General features: G+C 43.3%; 2 long non-coding RNA genes across 3 annotated transcripts in view; one reads left to right on the top strand and one right to left on the bottom strand.

The window, feature by feature from the left end:
* LOC144784384 (uncharacterized) overlaps nucleotides 1–21,164 on the bottom strand; it is a 623,310-nt gene that overhangs the window by 255,134 nt on the left and 347,012 nt on the right. Inside the window, exon 5 of one of the 2 annotated variants that reach the window (XR_013601653.1) lies at nucleotides 4,877–5,758. The exons of the other annotated variant lie outside the window; for it this stretch is intronic. This is a non-coding gene — a long non-coding RNA (uncharacterized LOC144784384). Of the gene's footprint in view, nucleotides 1–4,876; nucleotides 5,759–21,164 lie in introns of those variants that run through there. 2 annotated transcript variants of the gene reach the window in all.
* Nucleotides 1–21,164, top strand: part of LOC144784519 (uncharacterized) — a 182,797-nt gene that overhangs the window by 58,452 nt on the left and 103,181 nt on the right. Inside the window, exons 2-3 of the long non-coding RNA XR_013601671.1 lie at nucleotides 17,287–17,316; nucleotides 17,434–17,548. This is a non-coding gene — a long non-coding RNA (uncharacterized LOC144784519). The remainder of the gene's footprint in view (nucleotides 1–17,286; nucleotides 17,317–17,433; nucleotides 17,549–21,164) is intronic.

A 21,164-nucleotide genomic window follows, 5' to 3' on the forward strand; every position in this document is an offset into this window, starting at 1 on the left:
CTCATCCTATACATCTCTCAATATATACTCTACCTCCACTCTCTGGTTCATCTCAAGCCTCATTCTACTACTGTGATACCCAACATAACCCCCTCTCGACTCCTCCCTCCTTGCATCATCTCATTTATGTATTTATTTATTTTAGTGTTTTATAGAGCGCAAACTTGACCCATTGGGGTATCAGAGTGCTTTACAAGGTTTACAGAAGTGAACAAAAAAGGCTTAGAAATACAGCAGTTTACAAACGATTGGAGAGGGGCAGGGGTGCTGGGCACATAGGGGATAGAGGGACACGTGTGTATGGCTTACAATTACAGTTAATCAGTACAAGACCCCACAGTTTCTTGGTGGAGTGAGTAGATAATCTGAGGGAAAGGCAATACTCGTAAAGTAATCAGGCTCCCTGTAGTGGTTGAAGGCAGTGATTAGGTGAGGAATTTACCCATGAGGAAAGTGTTGGCGTACTTTTTGAAGCATGCCAGAGAAGGGATTCTTCTGATGGCGGGTGGGAGAGAGTTCCAAATTCTTGGTGCGGCCCCGGGAAAAGCCCGATTGTATGTTTTTCCCCCGAAAACGGGCAGGTTGGAGCAAGAGGTCTCTGGCGGACCAGGAGTTTCTGCTTCCTCCAGATACCACTAATTTCTGTGCTAGATAAGCAGGGGAGTTTTTGTATAGAGCCTTGTGTGTGATGCATGCCAGTTTCAGCTGTATTCTGGCCTCGAGGGGAAGCCAGTTCAAAACTTTCAGATATGGAGAGATGTGGTTGTATTTCCTTATGCTGTAAGTAGTCTGGCGGCCGTGTTGAGGCAGGTTTTTAAAGGTACCAGGGAGATCTTGGGTAAATCCGAGAGGGTGGAACAGCCATATTCTAGCCTATAGATGACTAGTGCTTGGATGGCCATTTTTATGTTGGGAGCATCGATGAAGGGTTTAAGCTTCCTTAGGTAGGGGAGAGGTGTGGCGCCGCGGCCAGGGCGACTGATGTTGGAATCTGGGGATCACGGTTCGATCCCCGGCTCCGGCGGCAGGTTAGCCCAGCACCATGTGACTCTGGGCAATAGCTTGCTTAATCTTCCCGACGGCCCCCAGCGCCTAGAGACCCTTACGGGTGATTGTGCGCTTTACAAATGTGGATTATTATTATTATTATTATTAGCTCAGGTGGAACCTGGCTGATTTAGCCATTGAGTTGATGTGGTACCGCATATTCAGGTTGCAGTTGCGGACTATTCCCAGAGATTTGGCTGACTTCACGATGGTCGGTGGGCAGTTTAAGGCTGTGATGGCCTTGGTCCACATCTGAATCTCCGGGTTGGCTTTTGTAGGGGAGATTAGGAGAAATTCAGTTTTATTTGCGTTGAGTTTGAGTTGGTTGGAGGCGAGCCATTGGACGGTCAGTTTCAGGTCCTCGTTCAGGGAGAGAATCTCCTCGAGCGATGAAATTTTGATGTATATTTGGGTGTCGTCCGCGTACATATGGTAGGAGATGTTAGCGGTGCGAAGTATTTCGGTAAGCGGCTCTAAGTAAAGATTGAAGAGGGTGGGGGACAGTGTTGATCCTTGAGGGACTCCAACCGTAACAGGGGAGGGATCAGATAGGTTGCCATTAATTTGGAATCTCTGTGATCGGTTATGGAGGAAGGAGCTAAACCATTCTAAAACAGAGCCATCCAAACCCATCCTGAGTTTGAGGGGTTCGAGTAGTTTTTCATAGTTGACCATGTCAAAGGCCGAGGATAGATCTAAGAGGATTAGAAGGCAGGTTTGCCTTGGTCAAGGGCTTGGAGGGCATCGTCAACAATGTGGAGCATGGTGGTTTCAGTGCCATGCCCAGGTCTGAATCCCGATTGAAAGTCATCAAGTAGGTGGAAGTTGTTGATGTGTTGACTTAGTTGCTGTTGTATACACTTCTCTAACACTTTGGCTAACAGGGATGTTGGAGATAGGTCTGAAGTTGTCATGAGAGGCTGGATCCAGATACTTTTTAAAAAAATGCGGAGAACTTGGCCGGCTTTCAAGGAATCAGGAATCGATCCCTGCTGGAGAGAGGTTGGGTTTAAAGTAGAGAGGATTTTAGAGATGGAGTCTTCGTCACAGTACTTGAAGTCAGTTCAGCATGCTTGATTTTTAGTTGAGGCCAGTGAGGGCAGCGCAGAAAGAGGGGGCAGGTCAGGAAGGGGTTGAGAATATGTAGTGGCACTGAGTTAATTTCATAAGGCTGTGATTTTATCAGCGAAGAAAGAGTAGAATTCCTCAGATGATATTAGAGACTTGGGAGTTTCTTTCGGTGTTTTAGCCAGTTTATTGGATTGGTGTTTGACCAGTACAAAGAGCTTGCGGGGTCTATTCTTGGCATTACCAAGTTCCGATCCGAAGAATTCTTTTTTTGAATTGAGGATGTTCTTGTTGTAGGCATTTCTCACCTGGCAGAGAAGTTTTAGATGTGCAGCAGAGGGGAGCTGTCTCCATATTCTTTCAGTTTGCCGGATGGATCTCCTCTCCCGGTTGAGGGATCCAGTGAACCAGGGGTTTCTGTCTTTGATTTGTGTTCTTTTTAGTTTTAGTGGGGCTGGGTCATCCAGAATGTTTGATATAGTCGCTGAGTAGTGATTATTGAGGTCACTGACCGTTGTTAAATGCAAGGGGGGAGGTCAGATTTACAGCGAGCCTCCAGTTACCTGTGGTCAAGGTTCCTGGTATCTCTGACCCAGCGTTTATGAATCACCAGTTGCGGTGCCTTTGTCTTGTGGGTCCCGGGTAAAAGGAAAGCAATGGCATGGTGGTCAGACTAGTCACATTGGTCTATGGAAATAAGCTTGACTGATGATCCCTTAGAGATGATCCATACCTCTTTTACTATTCAGATCTCCCAAACAAGCCTTTCTAAACCCTATCCTATGACTCGTCCCCCCTCTACCTCCCCTTCACTCAACCCAAACCTCCTCCTACTGCTATGAGCTAAAAAAAACCTCTTCCTAGACCTTCCCTCATGTATGCCTCAACTATCTTTTTCAATGCAACTAACAGACTAACATATCCACCACTAGAACTAATTTCATATTTTACAATACTTATTTCCCATTAATACTATTTGGGTTCCGGTGTAGCATGCTACCTGCCGAAAAGCACTTCAACACCTGCAAACCCTGCCCACTTCTATCCATCTGCTATCCTTTTCAATCCAAATTACAAACTCATATCTCCACTGTTCAAATTAATTTCATATCTCTCCATACTAATTCACCAAGAATCTTTTTTGGGTACCGGAGTAGTGTGCTGCTCACCAACAAAGAACTTTGATGCCTCCTCAGGGGTAGTAAGTGCTATAAAAAATGCTATTACAATCTTAGCTGGTAAAAGCTGACAAGATATAGGCCGATAGTTGCTGTGCTCTGCAGAAGAGAGACTGGCCTTTTTTACTGAGAGTAGGATTGAGGCTTTTTTCCAACCCTTAGGAAAATAGCCTGAGTTGAGCATTCCATTAAAGATGTAAACTAGCTGGTCAGATATTGTTTCTGGGACCTGCTGAAGGTTTTTTCAAGGACATGGGTCATTCTAGATGTCATGGGGGCATATTAGCAAGAGCGTGCGATAAATAGCGCATATTTTTTCATCGCCGTCTATCGCTGGATCCTATTGCAGAGCTAGCGCGTTATTACCAACGTCTATCTCCAATTTGATAAAAAATCCAGCGATCGCGGCAAAATCCATCACAAAAACAAGTAAAACAGCGATAAAACTTTTATCGCTAGCGTAAAGCTTGCTAATAGGCAAGGAAGGATTGAGCCTTAGAATCCACCTCCCATTGAGGATAATGGCTAAGTCAAGATTTTAGTAGATGTAAAAATTCCTGCGATAACCTCAATTAGAGCAACTGTTTTCATCGCTAACCAGAGCCGGGGCCTCATTGCTAATAGGCGTTAGGTCTATTAGCGGCTGTTTCCGTGGTCTTTTGGTCGGGAATGCCTACTTTGCATGTCATTAGCGATAAATATCGCTGACATGCAAAACGGCCCCCAAAATGCTTGCTTTCGCCAGAAAGCTGTCGCTAACAGCTGTTAGTGAGAGTTGCTGATAGGGCGATTAAAAAATTGCCGATTTAGCTGCAAAAAGTGCTGCCAAAGCGGCAAAGACGCAGTTGCTAATATGCCCCATAGTGCCTAAATTTTCTTTGGTGTTTTTTTGTTCACTGAATAACTCTGTTTATAACTCTACAAGGCAACCCATAATTCAGAGGGGGATTGGAGCCATACAACTGTTTTCAGGAAAGTAAAATTAAAATAAGCATTAGCAAAGCCAATAGGTCTGAGCTTTGCAGGGTCTATTGGCCTTGTCAAAGATTTTTTAGTGCTGTGCTGTTTTGTGGTGTGGTATGCAATGGCCTGTCATTGCATAGTGTTGTATTGCATGGCCTGTCATTCTATAGTAAAGTGTGTTATGACTGGTCATTTTGTAGTAGGCTATGGTATGGTATGGTCTGTTATTTCATTGTGTGGTATAATATGGTATGGCTTGTCATTGTATAGTATGGTATGGCCGTCAGTTTATGGTATGCTATGGGAAAAGCCTGTCATTGTATAGTATGGTATGGCCTGTCATTGAGTAATATGGTATGGAATGATATGATATGGCCTCTTATTGTATAGTATAGTATGGTGTGGCCTGTAAATGTATAGTAAGGTATGCCCGTTGTTCTATGGTATGCTATGTTATAGAATGGCCTGTCATTGTGCAATATGATATGGCATATCATTGTATAGTATGCATGTGCTGTCATTGTGTATATATAATATACTGTGCGTGTAACGCTCCCTGGAGCACCGAACAAACAGCACAGCCAGGCAGAGAAACGGACACCACTCCGGTAATTTCTGCAGCAAAATTCTTTTTTATTTTATCATGTTGAATGCAGTGTCAAGGGTGCCGCGATCCGACGCGTTTCGGCGATCCTGTCGCCTTGCTCACCAGATGAAAGCGTTATTTAGTGCAAACAATTTAAATATACCACTACCAATCACCGTACTTTTCAGATAGGTCACATGGTCATTTTACATAGTAATGGATAAGGAAAACAGACTCACTGAAGGTTACTCTGTGTTCAGAGAGTCCATGTAACAATTTTTTGGGATAGTAACTGTTTAAATACACATAATATATGCCTATATATCCAACATTTGATTTCTATCGGATATTAAGAGTGCAATGTACTTTGAATTAATCTTAATTAAATTTCAAAAGTAAATGTTTAAAACCATAAATATTATGCTAAATATTAAAAACATAACATTCCCTTGCAATCAATATGTGTAAACTACCTGCGTAAATGCAACAATATTTATAGCATAACAGAACTATCTCATATATATAATTAAACTTTCCAACTATTTGACCAAATTTACAGTTTTGTTTCTGACCTTTTTGAAAAAGTGCTTAAGTGCAAAATGTGCGAAAGGTGAATAAAGTGCAATTGCAGTTCAAATACAAAAATGTTCCCAGCCGGGAACATACAAATAAATGCTCGTCAGAGAGAGAATCAGCATTACATTATATTACATTTTACAACCAATTACTCAGGCAGTTTCATCAAAGAAGCTAATAGCGAAATATTGATGTACAGTCCATAGCTCATAGATAGTGATACATGTCCTCACACATGTTCAGTCCATGCGGGTTCTTAGTGTCAAGTTCTAAAATATAGCGAGTTTCCAACTGCCGCAACAATTTGTCTCTATTTCCACCTCTTTTGTTAATGGGGACACTGTCAATGACAAAATAAGAGAGTACATTCAAATTATTGCCATGTTCTGATTTGACGTGTCTGGCGACAGGATAAGTTTGGTCTGAATTAACAGTGGCTCGCAGATGTTGTAGAATGCGTGCTTGCACTGGAAGTTTTGTACTTCCGACATAGCGAAGACCACATACACAATTTAAATAATATAATATACTGTATATATAATATGGTATGGTAAGTTTGGTCATTGTATTGTATGGTATAGGCTGTCATTGTATAGTATGGTCTATCATTGAGAGTTTATTATGGTAGGGTATGGCCATTCTTTGCTTGTCTCTAGACATGCTGCGGATATAGCTGACCTCATCATCTCACAGGAACTAGTCCTGCTAATGTTAACCGAAACCTAGCTAACGGAATCCTCCACCCCACTTATTGACATTCTAGTTTCCCCGAACTACGACATCATCAGATTGGACAGAATCGATAAGATAAGGGGAGGTATTGCCTTTATACATCGTAGTAACATCACTGCAAATAGAGCCACATCCCGGTCTTCCTCTTTTGCTAATACTTCTGCCTAGACATTAGCAGCAACGGCACACCAGCTTGCTCACTTCACATCATCTATCATCCACCAGGTGACAACCTCATATTCTCTAAACACCTCATGCATATGCTTTCAACTAACAACAGACGATAAAATACCCAAATATTCCTTGGCGATTTCAATCTCCACTGGAATGACAACAACGACGCAGCCGTCAACAGCCTCAAAAACTTCCTGGATGATCTAGCCCTTACCCAAACTTGCAATAGCCCTACACATAAGAAAGGATCAACCTTGGATCTAATAATCTCCAAAAGTGACGTCATTCAGTGGGAGTTGATACAACCCTGCGACTGGTCTGATCACCATATTGTCACCTTCTTCATCAAGGAAACAGTAACATTTAACTCAGTTCAGTCCACAAAACCAGCGATTTGGAAAAGAGACCTGAAACGACTCAACCCAAACACACTACCTTTCTTCAAGCTACAACCTTCTTTTGCCACCTGATGGCACCTCAGGCGTCCATGATCTCACCAACCACTACCTCAACTCTATGACCTCGAAAATTAATGAGGTAGCCCCTCTTCAACTAAAGAAAGTTTCCACTAAAGACTCAGGGGCATATTATCTAGATGTGCGTTATATAACGCACATCGCACATTTCCATATCGCTGGCTATCGCCGAATTGTTTCGCCGTGTTAGCGCATAATTATCAATGCGCAACACGTAGGCGAAATTAAATCCAGCGATAGTCGGCGATATGGAACATTAGCGCATGAAAACAAACGTTGTTTTCACGCGCTAATGTGTGCCTTGACAATATGGGGGGGGTGGATTCAGCGTTATGATCCACACCCCATGTTATCAATGCCTTAACACCTGGTCAGAGCAGGCGTTGGGAGACCTGCGATAAACGAGTTTATCGCAGATCTTCTTCTCCCAACGCCTGCCTTGGTAATAGGGTGTTCCCACCTCCAACCACATTTTACATGTGGTTGAACGTGGGAACGCCCACTTTGCATGTCATTAGCGATGTTTCTCGCTGACATGCAAAGTGGGCTTGAGGCAGGCGTTAGCATGCCCTTGTTAATAGGGCGCTGGAAGTATCGCCGCTTTCTCGGCACAATTCGCCGAAACAACGGCGATATTTCAGCTTGCTAATATGCCCCTCAAATCCTTGATACAATGGCCTACTTAATGAAGACAGACGATCTCTCAGAGCTTTTGAACATAACTGGAGATCAGTCCCGTCTACTAATCACCTCAAGTTACTAAGGAAAAAGAGACATGCCTATTACAAAAAGATCAAGCGCACCAAGGGGCATATGTAGGTAGCCATTTGCGAATCGCAAACGCTGAAATTCTGCGAATTTCTGCGTTTGCGAATGCAAATCTGTGAAATGGTATGCAGGTAAGAAAAGTTCCATGCAAAATTGCTAATTGCAAAATTTGCGATTAGCAAAATTGTGAAAAAATATTTTGCGAAAAAATATGCGAATTCGCAAATCTGCGTATCAGTAATTGCGAAAATTAAAAATACCGTCACCCAAAATGCAAATTCGCAAAATCATATGTAGCAAAAATTTGCAAATTGCGATTTCACGAAAATCGCAATTTGAATTTCACAATTACCACCAACTCTGGCCAGGTGGTAACCAGGTGCAACCTATATAAAGTGGCCCATGATGCATCTGTGTTTTATCTCAATCGCTGGGCTCTATGTTATAGCCAGGAGGCTGCGTATTCGTGAGGATGAAGAGAGATGGAGACGCCAGGAGAGGATTTACAGAGCACGCATCACCCTCATCCAACGCACTGTGGAGGACATCCATGTGCACTACAGGCTGCATCCAGAGAAGTATTCTGGAGTTGATAGAGGAGCTCACACCCATGCTTCAGCACCCCACACACAGGGCCCACACCATTCCCCCACACATTCAGGTGTTGTGCTCACTGCGCCTCCTATCGTCAGGGAGTATCCAGGGGGTAATTGCCACAGCGGGAGGGGTGTCCCAGAGCACACACTCGCGTTTCTTCCATGCTTTCCTCAATGCCATGATGTAGAGGATCCATGTCCACATTAAATTTCCTAACACAAAGCAGGAACTTGATCAGACAAAACTTGATTTTTATCAAATTGCCCAATTCCCACACGTGATTGGCTGTGTAGACGGGACACATGTCGCACTCTCCCCCCCATCCCACAATGAGTATGTTTTCAGGAACAGAAAATCTTACCATTCAATCAACATCCAGGTAGTGTGCAATGCAAAACATCTCATTACCGATATTGTTTCAAAATTCCCAGGAAGCACCCATGATTCCTTCATCTTCAGACACTGTGCCTTACACCGCAGACTAACTAATTGAGAATTTGGAGAGGGATACCTGCTAGGTAATTTCATGGCACACACAAACATTAGTAGGAATTTTTTAAACTTGCAGCATCTCATTAAACATATTTTTCCTACTCCCATGTAGGAGACAGTGCTTATGCTGTGCGTGAGTTCATTCTCACTCCGTACCTCAATCCTACCAATGCAGCAGAGCGGAGATACAACAACGCCCACAGATCCACAAGAGCCACTATTTAGAGGACATTTGGGATACTCAAGAGCCGGTTCCGATGCATCCACAAGAGTGGAGGCACTCTTCAGTACAGTCCAGAAACATGCTGCAAAATAGTGGTGGCCTGCGCTATTCTCCACAACATTGCCATCAAGAAGGGCACCCCCGTGGAACTGACTGACTCCGACACATCAGATGAGGAGGGACAAGCCCCCCAACTGAGGCGTGCAGGAGGAGCTGGGGCAGCTTCTGGGCGCATGCGACGTGATGACATCACACAAAATTACTTTTAGGTAAGAGAATACACCACAATGCTTAATGTTGTTTTTAAGAAACTAAATTTATTTCCTTAATTGCAGGAGTAGTAATATCAAACAATGTGAGTGTAACTCACAAACTTGCACCTGTTTTTTTCCACACAGTGCCAATATGTCATTTACTAAAGTCCTCATGGGATGTGTTGCTTCACAACATTCAATTGTGCATCTTGTTGCCTCATTTACGGCGTGAACGCCCTGATGCTGCACCGTCACCCTGGTCTGTGTTTTCAGTGTAGTGCTACACACCTCTTTCCTGGCGCCCACTCCTACGCCTTTCAGCTGGTATTGGTGGAGTAGGTGTACTATGGCTCGATTGCCCATCTGTGTCAATGCTACCTGGCGTAACAATGCCCCCAGTTACAGCTGCACGTAGCTGATCAAGAGAATGTGTCACCTGCACCAGGCTCCTGGCAACATCCTGACAGCAGTATGTCATTGCATTTTGCATGCTGACTGTTCTACTGCAAAGCATGGCTATCGATGTGGATTGTCGGCTCACAGCCCGGGCAAATTGGTCTAGCTGTGTTGTTAGGCATCATTGCTCCCTGCGCTGGGCCTGGCTAGCAGCTCTAGCTTCATTCAAATGTGCCTCAATTGTTGTTGCAATTTGTATGATGCCGACTCTCACCTCAGACATGTGCCTATTGTGCTGTGCCAGTTGTTGTTTAATTGACGCTATGCCTTTACTTTGCAGGCGATGCACTTGTAGCATTTGTCCCTCCAGCCCAGCAAAAACAGACTGCGAAATTGTAGTGGCATTGCTGGTGTCCTTCCGTACCCTCTGTCTGGCTTCACTGCCAGTCATGTTTGATGTGGTGGTTTGCGATGTACCCTGAGAAGCCCTAGGCGATACATCAGCCTGTGGCTCATCTTCAGCATCTGTGGATCCTGATTGCATTCGGATTAATGCAGGGACAGTTTTGCGCCTTTTTGGACTCTTCCACTGGTGCAATAGTGGCTTGGGTAGTTGGTGCATCTGTAAAGAAAATAATCACACATGAGTTGTGTGTTTTTTTTTGGTTTTTTTTATTTATTAGATTTAAACTGACACTATTTACATGCCTGCTTGCCTTTTTTGGGTACTTTACATTTTGTATTTGGACCTGTTGCCTACATGACCTTTGTCTGAGTATCAGCCTCTATGTACATGACATTTGACTACATTTCCCAAAATGCTTCACTGGGTATTACTGAAATCATGGACCGGATTCCTATTTGTGCATGCAAGTTTTGGGGATTGAGTGGGATGGCAATGCATTGTGTGTTTTTGGCATGCATCTTACCTTCAGTTGTGTCTCTGGCTTCAGAGCTGTCCAGGTCAGCCACGCCCGTCACTGCCTCTGGCCTTAGGGTTGTCTCCACCAACTCCTCCATGGGCGTCGGCTCTGGTGTAGTGGAGCTTCCGCCTCCAGTTGTCTTGGCTTCTGCCAATCTCGTGGCAACCCTCTCCTTCGACCTCTGCCTCATGTCATACCACCGTTTCTGGAGGACGTCGGTGGTTCTAAGGGTAACACCAATAGCATTGACTTTGTCCTGGATTTCTCCCCAAATGTTCCTCTTCCTTGCTTCAGGCACACGAAGTGAGGCTTTACCTCCTCTGGTAGGACCTCTAACTCCCTTTCAGAAAATTTCTGCTTCCTTTTTCTGAAATTTCTTCAGCCTGCTTTTCTCCACCTTCTTTTTCAGCAGCATTTGGATCCATTTTGGTAAGTTTGAGCTCTGAGTAAAAAGCACACACCCTCCACTCTGTCTCTCAGCCAGCAACTGACAATGGGACAGGTGCAGGCAATTAGGTGTAGCATGGAGACTCGCACTTCCTGGTTGTGATATCATCATCCTGCAGCTGAATTGCACTTTCCCGTTTTTTGCGTTTCCTTAATAGCGAATTCGCTAATAAGGAGTCGCAATTCCAGTAATCACAAAAGAATTCTGCAAATTTTTGGGAATCGCAAAAAATTCGTAGAATTTTACCTACATACGATTTTGCGATTCGGAAAGTGCGATTAGCGAAAATTCGCATTTTCCGAAACGCAAAATCAGGATTACCTACATATGCCCCCAAAGCAGACTTCTTCAGCCACCAACTAGACCAAGCTACAAATCGCCCCAAAAAACTTTTCGAGCTAATTAAAACTCCATCTAAGGACACACCTCAATGGTTACAAGACGCAGCCAAACCGCAACCCAACTGTGAACAATTCTCTGCCTTCTTTAATCAGAAGACTGACAACATCAAGAAGGATCTCCTAAATGATCTATTATTATATTCTTTGCTGCATTCGCAAACCTCCCCTTCACTACCAACTATGCCACACCAAATCCCCTCAAAGTTAGACCTTAAGAACGAAGCAGCCTGGTCATCCTTTGACCCCTATACTGAAGAGGCTTTGGGTAAGATTCTCAATGTTCTGAAAGCTTCCAACTACCTCATCGATCCGCTCCCCGCTAACGCTGCTAAAGACTTAAGCCCGTGGCTTCTACCGCTATGGACCAAAATCATCAACAGTTCACTGCACCAAGGCTGCATTCCAGACTCCCTCAAAGCCGGACAGGTTTCACCCATCCTAAAGAAACCAACATCTGACCCCACGGATCTTAACAACTACTGCCCTGTATCCAATATTCCTACTTTGGCAAAATTACTTGAAAAATGTGTACACCACCAACTGACTAAACATATTGACCACTTTGACCTTCTTAACAATCACCAATCAGGCTTCAGAGCAGGTCACAGCACGGAATCAGCCATGACTTACATTATTGATGATGCGTTACAAATCCTTGACCAGAACGGATCATGTCTACTCATCCTACTAGACCTATCGTCAGCCTTTGATACGGTCAAACACGAGAATCTGATAGATCTTCTCAAACTTAGGATGCGTCTATCAGGATCAGTGGTAAACTGGTTTACCTATTTTCTACATAACCAAACACAAAAATTCAAGATCAACAACACTCTTTCCAATCCAGAACCAGTAAGGCTGGGCGTCCCGCGAGGGTCCTCATTATCCCCCACACTGTTTAACCTGTTCATGGAGCCACTCACCGAAATTCTACATGCGTCTACCGTGCAATATCATATGTACGCTGACGATACCCAACTTTATGCTAAGATTAATACCTTAGAAGACATGAAACGGCTTAACAGCATATTCCTGAACACCCAAACATGGTTGGCAGAAAACCACCTCAAACTGAACACTCTAAAGACCGAATTCCTCCTTATAGCTCCACCCCCTAAAATACCCTTTATGCAAGACTTAATCCAACATCTTACTGCACTTAACATTCAACCAACTATTGTGGACTCAGCTAAATCCTTGGGACTAACTCTGGACAGCAATCTCACTATGCAGAAAGACATTAGCAATGCTACAAAGGGAGCAAACTACCAGATTAACACTTTGAGGAAGTTGAATCCCTCTCTGTGAGTCAACGACTTCAAGCTGGCTCTACAAGCTATAGTTATCCCTCGTGTGGAATATGGAAGTGCCTCTATATGCGGCCTTCCAAAAGCGATTACAGCTCCCCTAAGAGCCTCAATAAACGCTGCAGCAAGACTCAACAATGGCGCGAATAGAAGTTCCCACATCTCCCATGATCTAAAATCCTTGAATTGACTCCCGCTTGAAGCAAGAATTAATTTAAAAATAGCTTGCATGACACATAAGGCCTTACACCACAAGGCACCCAGTTACCTCGCACAGAAACTGACAATCTCTGGTGGGTCAAGGTCCTCAAGGACTCAACAAAGATTCAACAAGAAGAAAACATATAAACGAACCTTCTCTGGGATGGCGCCTAGGATTTGGAATACTCTTCCCCCAGAAATCAGATTGAATTATTCTACTGTCTCTTTCTAAAAGGAAGTAAAAGCGATTGTCATGGCAAAATTTACTTGATTAGACTCTAAGTAAATCTGGAGATCAATAGCACCTTTTCTACTATCCCATTCTTTTCTTAAGGGTCCAACTACTCATCCTAGTCACTTTATCCTGCCCTGGACTTTAATCAATCGAGATGCTCCTATTATGTACTCTTCCACTTTTCCTGTGTATTCGTATTGTTATCCCATACTTCTGTACTTTACAACTTTTCTTGTGTATTCTTACTGTTATCCCATGCGTGTTTTTTCCCTTATATTATTGCCTGTATAATGTGTGCTATTTGTTATGTATAATCAGCTTTGATCACTGGAAAACGCTCTGATATCCGCAAAGGATCTTGTCCGCGCTCTAAAAAACCTTCAAAATAACTAAATAAATAAATATGGTATAGGCTATCATTGTGTAGTGTAGTATGATATGGACTATCGTTGTAGAGTTTATTATGGTAAGTTATGGCATGTCATTGTATACTATGGCATGGTATAGTATGGTATTGCCTGGTATTAGTTGGTAGAGTATGGCCTGCCTTTGTATGGTATAGTATGACCTGTCATTGGATAGTATGGCATGACCTGTCATTGTATTTATAGTATTTTATATCCAAAATGAAGGTTGCCCTCGCATGAAAACACACTCACTGGTAGGTATTCCACTTTATTGGAGACAGCAATGAAAACAGCAACTGACTTTGCCTCAAATTCAGGGGGGCCGTCCGCATTTTGGACTCACGAGTCCTTGCTCACAGGCCAGTTCAAAGTGGAAACAGCAACTATATTGTAGCACACCTTCTTAAATACTAAAGTTGCACCCCCAGTGGGCATTTGCATTTGAAGGGCATTCTGTACTTCAAATGCAAATGCCCACTGGGGCGGAACTTTAGTAATTAGCTGGGTAAAAATACAATGAAAATCCAGGAAGTGCCGAGCAGATCTACAGATAACGCCCTATACAAGTTCTAGTATATCCATTATTCGTCTTGTTAAAAGCAACAACATTAGAAATATTCCTCTGCTCAGTCTGTAGATTTGGAAATACCATAATGGCCATAGGGACCCCTTTCCAGGCATTTTGACAGAGAGCAGTGGCCGTGGTCTCACAGCACAGCGAGCTGAGGTAGCCGCGGCCAGACACGAATCCAGCAGGAAACGGAACAACAGTTGGCTTTCTGCCTCACTTAAGTACCCCGGTCTCTCAGACCCTGCAGGAGTCACCAGAAGTCAGAGGTCAGAGGATGGGCCTGATACTGCCACTGCTACCGCTCTACACCTGCATGGTGTGTGTTAAGCAACTCCTTGCCAAATGATTTCCGCAAGATAGATACAGAACCCCTTTTTAGAAAAATGGTTAAGACCTGGGGGCATATTACCAAGCAATAGCAATAATTATCGCTATTGCTTGGTTAGAGACAAAAATGTACAGCTGAGCTGCGGCGATTTTGTATCGCAGATAAACCTTGGTATTCGCAAATGCGATAAAAAACGGCCGCCATGCATGAATATCGCTGAAAAGTCAGCGATATTCATGCATTACCGAGCTAATTCTCTTAGCCATGTTATCCACCTCCCATTGGATAACATGGCTAAGAACTGCTCAAGGCAGGTGTTAGCTTTTGGAGATATTCGCGCTTAGCGCGAATATCTCCAAAAGTTGGTAATAGGAGATAGCGATGTTAGCGACTGTTTCCAGTCGCTAACATCTTGGCACGCCCACTTTGCATGTCATTAGTGATAAATATCACTGACATGCAAAGTGGGGCCCAAGATGGTCGCTATCTCCTACTAGCTGTCGCTAACTGGTGTTAGCGACAGCTAGGTAATAGGGAGATCATTTTATCTCCACTTTCTTGGCTTTTAAAGCAAAAAAAGCGGAGATAAACCCCCTTGATATATGCCCCCTGGTTCTTTAGGGCAGAATAATTTGGGCCGGGAGCGTGGCTGTTCGGTACGCCATCTACACACTACTGATCGCTTTAGAAGCCGGGACACCTCTCTTTGAGGTAGTTGTCGCCCTCTATAAGTGTCTGCATTATTATTATTATTAAGCAAGCGGGCGGTGGTATCCAAGAGGAGAGGAAGAAGGAACTCGCTGGGGCGAGGTGAGCAGTATGGAAAGGCGCAGCTCTCGTCGGCTACTTGCAGGCCTTGGCGGGGCAGTTTCTAGCTGTGCTTGACTCAAAAGGGGGGTCCACACCAGGGGAGGACATGGTGCAGCAGAGGTGACTGAGCTAGGCCTTGGTGCGGATTGTGGCCCGTGCCTCCCTGGAACTGTCTCCTTCTCTACCCTCAGCAAAACCCTGAAAGCCTTGTACTGCCTCACACCAGTTTCACACCAGCATCTAGCAGGTTGCCCAATTTGCTTCTAGCCATTACTTACCACTACCATCGCCAGCATTCAGTGAGGCCACGAGTGCCTTCACCCGTAGCACCCTAGTTTGATCATAGAAGGGGGCCCACAGGACATATTATGGCGAGGCTGTGGGGTGGGTGGATACTCGTCTTAATTTTCCTCATGCAATTTCGGCACCCAACATCTTCCACGTTCAGCTTTTTCAGTCAGTCAGCAGCCTAGTGTACAACTTACCTCTGTCCTCAGTATGAACCCCTCATCAGAGGGGGAGCTCCCACTCTCCAGCTTTCGGACTAAGGGATAAGGGCTGCCTGGCACTCACCAAGCCATAAGGCAACAAGACAATAAGGAGACAAAGCTACTGGCAGAGCAATTGGCAACCAGCTGGTCAAAGCAATTACCTCTGCCATCGCTTAAACCCAAGGAGCAAAGTGGCAGAAGTTGCAAGGATGAGGTCAGGAAGGAACAGGGCTCTTCTTGCAGACATCAAAAGTCAATAGATTCAAAGTGACTCTGACTTGGAATTAATACCGGACGGTAATTGATCTACCTCATCGGGCAGTATAACGGTCTGTCTCCAGACAGAACCTTTGCAATCTTGGTTTTCCTATAAACGGAGGCAAATCTACTTTAATTCCTTTGAAACATATGAGGTTTTTGTGTTTCCTTATTGGCTCAGAGTCTTTGAGTTTTCTTATTGATCAGGGAGAAAACAATTCTGATTATGAAATAGATTCATCACATTTTAAGGACGCCCACTCTGGCTCTTGCTAAAACTAAGAAATTTCAACAGAGGCTTCTCAGTTCAGTCATCAATCTTATAGCCCAGGAACCACCAAAATGTAAACATTCGCTTGGATGGTCTGGCACTGCAGGTGCTGGGACAGTGGTACATATCTCTTTTCAGCCCATGTGACTCTGGTCATAAATTTCTTAGCATCCTTAACTTCTCAAGGGAAAGCATATATGACTATAAATACATACAGACCAGCAATTCTGGCAGAACATGTAGGAGTGGATGATAGACATATCAAAGAACATCCTCTGATTTGCCCTTTGGATCGACATTTGAAGGAAGTAAAATTTAATAAACCTCCATTACTTAAATACAACCAAATGTGGGATGTGAATTTGATTTTTAATTTGTACTTAAATTGGACTGACAATGTGTCAGACTCGATTAAAACTTGGAATACCTTTTACCATTTACTTGTACCCGGCAATATTCCAGAGGTCAACCTTATAATGAGCCTCTAGACTATTTCCATGGGGGAAGGGGAAATTGGATAAAATAACAAACAAGAAGAGACTGGTCCTGGTTAGGTTCTTCTAGCTTCTAGTCCGTCTCGCAGACCTCTTATGTAGATTAAAACCTAGGAAGGAAGGTACAACTATATTTCTATCCTTAACTACTCTTGCCTTATATTCTGTCTATCAATTTAACCTACCCTTATTTTTCCAGAACTGTGCTTCTCTTCTGTCTTATGCTGAAAATGCTTCTATTGTTTTCTGCGTTCTTTAGTTATTCTGCAATTGAAAATTAACTTATTAAATCCTGATATTCTTAGCTTTACCTGAGTCTATTGTCTCTTACTGTCTTTTAATTCCTCCACGTACTTCACTAGAGAACGCCTTTCTACTTCTGTTATTTCTTTCTTTATTTTAGGTTCTTGCTATTTTCAGGTTCTATTCTTCTCATTTTCTAGAACACAAAACATTGGTTAGAATTTCTCAACTATGTGTATCCTAATTCTATTTATCTGTACCTTTCTCCACTTACTTCTTATTACTGTGAGTCTTTCTATCTTCTTCCTATTTATTCTGTGCTTGCGAGTTGATACGTCTATTCTGTAATGCTTCTTTTTTTTTTGCAGGACTCTCCTGATTGTCTACTGCTTTACATGGTACGCATTTACACTATTTTTCTTGTTACTAACAGTTCGTCATTTATTGTCTTTGAACAATGTTATCACTTAGCTTGATATTTTCGACGTCTTCTTTCTCTTTTTTCTTCTCTCGAGGACTGGCGCGTTAGCTTCACGACGACCGTCTTCTCGTGGACTGGCGCGTTTGCTTCACGACACCCGTCCTTCTCTTCTGCCGAGCGGCGACCTCTCCTGACATCACTGACTTCAGGTTTTGTATAATTCTTCTACAGATATACTCTAAGACCTTGTAACGAAATTCACCTTAACTCCAAATTACTCTTAACTATGAATAAAACTCTAGCTCCTCATTAACGCTGCTTCTCGGGTCGATGTCTCGGTGAAGTGCGCACTTTCTTCAGCGCTCGCGCATCACCTAGAGTGTTCCACAGCTGTGACCCAGAGACTAGACCGCTAACTTAGAACTCCAGATCGGCGGCCATCTCGGTGCGCCGATTTCGAGTGAGTTCTGACCAGGAGGATTTTGTTGGCATATTTCCACTCTTTTGAGCCCATGTTAGACTCGTTGTAGCTCCGACTCGTGCTGAGGTCCTGACAGTGCCCCCCAACAAGGAAGATTCCTTCTCTCTTGGTTTTGTGGGGTAACGTTGATGAAAGGACTTAACCAACCTAGTAGCATGAACATCTACACTTAGCTCCCAAGATCGGTCTTCCGGACCATATCCTTTCCAGTCAATTAAATAATACAGTTTTCCTCGTAACCTTTTGGAATCTAGAATTTCCTTGACTTCAAATTCGGTTCCTGTTTCTAGTTGAATAGGCCTTGGAGGCATATTAGTTCGTAACTCAGTAGGAGCCTTTTTCAACAATGAGACATGAAAGACGGGATGAAATTTCAATTTATCTGGTAGATTTAATCGATAAGTGACTTGGTTTATTCTTTCTTCAATTTGATAGGGACCAATACACCTAAGTTGAAACTTTCTATTTCCTTTGAGCCTTAAGTTTTTTGTACTTAGCCAAGCTTGATCGCCCTTCTCTAACGGAGGACCTTCTCGTCTTTTTTTATCTGCGTAGCCCTAATACCTTTCCTTCGCTAGTTCCAGATTCTCTATTGCCTGTTGATGGACCAGTTCTAAATGGGAAACTATTTCCTTAACTGCCGGGATTGTAATCTCAGTTTGCCTAACTGTTACATTAGGGTGCCTAGCGTAATTCAAGTAAAATGGAGAATAGCCAGTAGACACATTCTTGGCATTGTTGTAGGCAAATTCGGCTGCCCACAGATAATCTGACCAGTTTCCATCTTGTTTCAAAAGATAAAGTCTTAGATACTGTTCTAACTCCTGATTCACCCTCTCAGTTTGTCCATCTGTTTCCGGATGATAACTGGTGGAAAATCTGACCTCAGTACCAAAACCCTCCATAAAGGCCTTCCAAAAATGGGAGATGAACTGGGAGCCTCTGTCTGAAATAACTATTTTAGGAATTCCATGAACCTTAACAAGTTGTGTACTAAACTGGGCAGCCAATTCTTTAGCGGTGGGGACCCCTTTTAGAGCGGTAAAATGTGCCATCTTAGAAAACCACTAGTATGGTGCTAAACCCTTGACTAAGAGGTAAGTCTGTGATAAGATCAAGAGTGACTGTGTGCCATGGATAAGGAGGCGTGGGTAATGGTTGGAGTAGCCCCTTCGGAGCCTGCCTTTCTGACTTTCCCTGAGCGCAAATCTCACAAGTCTTTACGTACTTCTCGATATCTTTGGTCATATTTGGCCACCAGTAGTGTCTTTTAATTAACTCTTCCGTTTTAGCTTCTCCTTTATGTCCAGCCAGTACTCCATCATGACGTTCCTGCATGACTTGCTGTTCCAATTCTTTAGTTGGTACGTATAAGGCCTTCTTATAATAGGGTAGCTGATGAATAATTTCTCTGTCAACATCTTCCTTAACCCAATTTTGCATATCCTCTGAACTCATGGCTTCGGAAATATGTGCTTCCAAATTGATTGAAACTGTGGCTTCAATGATCTTTGCACTTGGAATGATAGTTTGATTTTCTAAGGGAATCTTCTGATATTCTGTGTCAATTCGTGATAACGCATCAGCCTTTCCATTTTGGGCCCCTGGTCGATAAGTGATTACGAAATCGTAGTCCACGAAATACAGGGACCACCGCAATTGTCTTGGCGTAAGCGTTCTTGCTGTTTTCAGGAATTTCAAATTGCGATGATCCGTGAACACAGTTACTTGGTGTTGGGCTCCCATAAGATGGTGTCTCCATTCTTTGAATGCGTCCTTAATCGCCAACAACTCTTTTTCTGTGATGGTATAATTCATTTCAGCTGGAGTTAATTTTCTTGATCTGTACGCAATTGGATGGAGCTGACCGATCGTTTTATGCCTTTGGGAGAGCACCCCTCCGACTGCTTGATCTGATGCATCTGTCTCTACGTAAAATGGTTCTGTAGGGTCTGCATGCTGAAGGATCGGAGCCGAGGTGAAATCTTTTTTCAAAGATCAAAAAGCTTCTTCTGATTCTTTGGACCATTCAAAACGAATTCCTTTCTTAAGTAGTCGAGTAAGAGGAAGGATTTTCCGTGAAAACTCGCTAATAAATCGCCGATAAAAATTGGCAAATCCGATAAAACTTTGGACTTCTTTGACACTTGTAGGGGATTTCCAGTTGGTTACTGCTTCTATTTTCCGTTGATCCATCAGTATTCCCGTTAGGGATAGAACTAACCCCAAAAATTCCACCTGAGTAACGTTGAATGCACACTTTTCTAGTTTCACAAATAACCTGTTTTCTCTCAACTTCTGTAACACGCCTCTCACTTGACCTTGGTGTTCGCTCTCCTCAGAGGAGTAGATGAGGATGTCATCGATGTACACAATTACACATTGATCGATAAATTCCTTCAAGACGTCATTGATGAAATGCTGAAATGCAGCAGTGGCATTACATAGTCCGTATGGCATGACTTGGTACTCGAATAAACCGAATCTTGTCCGAAAGGCAGTTTTCCACTTGTCGCCTTCGCGCATGCGAACTAGGTGATATGCACCTCTTAGGTCTAGCTTGGTGTAGATCCATGCCCCTTTTACTTGGTCCAAAAGGACAGAAATGAGGGGTAGCGGATACCGGTTTTTCTTGGTGATTTTATTGATCGCTTGATAATCGATGCACGTCCGCAAATCCCCTTCTTTCTTTGGCACAAAAAACAGGGGCGAAGACACGGGGGACTGTGAAGGATGGATGAACCAATTGGCCAAGTATTTATCCAAGTATTCTTTCAAATGGTGATGCTCTTTCTCTGTCAAGACATATACTCGACTACATGGTAAGTCGGTGAGGGGGAAGTTGTTCAACCTCCATCTCATTAAATACATCTTCGAATTCCTTGTACTCTTCGGGAATCTCTTGAGCATTAATGACGCACAAAGAAACTCCGGTTGTACACAAAGAATGAGCTAGATTACATTCTTCAACCGTCTCTTTTCCGCCAAAACAATTCTCTTGACAGTATTGCGAATCCATAACGATTGTTCTGGAGCTCGAGTTCATAGTTGGGTTGTGTCTTAAGACAAAATCCTAACTTCTGTGAATACCAAAAGTAGTAAGTTTAGGATTTTGTCTTAAGTTAGTTCTGTGAATCAGCCCCGGAGTCTTTATGCGTTGAAGGGGGCAAAAAAAAGCAAACTTGGTATGCTGATCTGGGGGGTAATTCATGATCATTTGGAGATGGGGTAGTTTTACTTGGTATAATTATGAATTATATGAATAATACTATGGGTGCGGTGCACAGCTTCTGGGTTAGATGTATATGTTTTTGGATGAGGTTGGTTTTTGGGTTTTGTTTGTT

The sequence above is a fragment of the Lissotriton helveticus genome, chromosome 1_1 (genome assembly GCF_964261635.1).
Source record: "Lissotriton helveticus chromosome 1_1, aLisHel1.1, whole genome shotgun sequence".
NCBI classification, from domain to species: domain Eukaryota; kingdom Metazoa; phylum Chordata; class Amphibia; order Caudata; family Salamandridae; genus Lissotriton; species Lissotriton helveticus.